The sequence below is a fragment of the Lathyrus oleraceus genome, chromosome 7, assembly GCF_024323335.1.
Source record: "Lathyrus oleraceus cultivar Zhongwan6 chromosome 7, CAAS_Psat_ZW6_1.0, whole genome shotgun sequence".
Lineage (NCBI taxonomy): Eukaryota > Viridiplantae > Streptophyta > Magnoliopsida > Fabales > Fabaceae > Lathyrus > Lathyrus oleraceus.
The window spans coordinates 53,247,958-53,249,643 of NC_066585.1; the positions used below are offsets into that span (position 1 = coordinate 53,247,958).

General features: G+C 38.1%; 1 non-coding gene across 1 annotated transcript; it reads left to right on the forward strand.

Annotated features, from left to right (window-relative positions):
- The first annotated feature begins 453 nt into the window (after nt 1–453).
- On the forward strand, nt 454–560 carry LOC127109799 (small nucleolar RNA R71). The gene has a single exon (XR_007797050.1). It is a non-coding gene; the product is annotated as a small nucleolar RNA R71 (small nucleolar RNA).
- The last annotated feature ends 1,126 nt before the right edge of the window (nt 561–1,686 follow it).

A 1,686-nucleotide genomic window follows, 5' to 3' on the forward strand; every position in this document is an offset into this window, starting at 1 on the left:
TTGGCTACATCTTCGCCTTTCTCATTTTTGACAACTGTAACACCTCATTTCTTAGGTACGGCGTGCACGGGGCTAACCCATTGACTATCGAATATCGAGTATATGATCCCGACAACATCACTCATGATAGGGTTAATCCTCTTTTGATGCTCTCTAGAGGTTTTCGAATCCTCTTCTAACATAATTCGGTGCATACAAATGGAAGGATTGATTCCTTTTAAGTCAGAGATGTTATATGCCATTAACTTCATACATACCACCCTTCGTCTGGTGGTTTTCCACTGGAGTCTTCTCACCTCCCCAATGGTAATGATTTTGCGCCATGTTTCTATGAGTTTATAGGCGTCTTGATATGGTTTGTCCCTTAGAGCGTCGCCAGCTACAGTGTCCAAAGTTAACTTAGTGTTATACATTAGACCATTGTAGAAGGTGTGAATAATTAACCATTGTTCAAGTCCATGATGTGGATAAAATCTCATCATATCCTTGTACCTTTCCCACGCTTCAAAAAGTGATTCTCCATCTTTCTATTTGAATCCGTTGATTTGACTTCTTAGCATCACTATTTTGCAAGGTGAGAAATATCTAGCTAATAAGGTTTTCTTCAATTCATTCCATATCGTGATAGAGTTTGATGGTAGAGACTGGAGCCAAGCTCTAGCTCTAGCTCTCAAAGAAAAGGGAAAAAGACATAGTCGTATGACTTCAGGATTTACAGCATTAGCTTTCAATGTGTCTGTGTACTGTACAAACACTGACAAATGAAGTTTCGGGTCCTCTGTGGGATTACCAGAGAACTGGTTTTGTTGCACAATTTGCAATAAAGCAGGTTTCAACTCTAAATTATTTGCCTCGATGGCAGGGGGTGCAATACTCGAGTGTGGTTGCTCTTGAGATAGAGCATCATAGTCCTTGAGAGGAGGGTTTTGGTTTGCAGCCATATTAGGAGTTGGGATATTGTATTCTAAATGAAGTTGTCAAAATCGGCGTCTGAGGATAAAACGCTCGATTTCATTAATGGGTTGTACTAGCTCGTCCTCTGAGGAACGAATGTTTGGCATACAATCAATTAACTTGTACGAAAATATAACTAAACTTTTCCTTAGCCTATACATTGCAACAACGGAGTTATGATATTGACTAAATTAGTCCCCGAAAACGGCGCCAAAAACTTGGCAGGGCTATTCCGCAATTGTATGGAATCAGTTGTAGTTTTAAAAGATATTGAAGCCACATGGACTAATAATCATCCTTATCATTATCTATGGATGTTGTATTTATCTAAGGCTATAAAATAATAAAATAGGGGGAAACTAAAAATTAAGAATAAAATAGCTCTTGGAAAATAATCAAATAAGAGAGACTGGAATGTGGCTTCCAGCGTACCTCTGGGACTCAATAAATTTTTGGCATTTGTTATGTTTAAAACACTTTTTGGGAGAAAATATTAGCTTAAAAACACTAGACTCACACCATCGCGCTATTGGCTCGTGTTATACTTCAGAACCATAAATGTCATGATGTCTCTCCACACTTATGACTTTCGAACTACTTTTTGAAAACTATTAAGTCCAAGTAATGTCTAAAGCATTGTCGTTGTTATTAGAAATTAAAGGTCCGTTTTTTTTGGTCGGGTATCGATCTCACATTGTCGTGCTATTGATCGGTACTGGAGTGTTTTGAAAT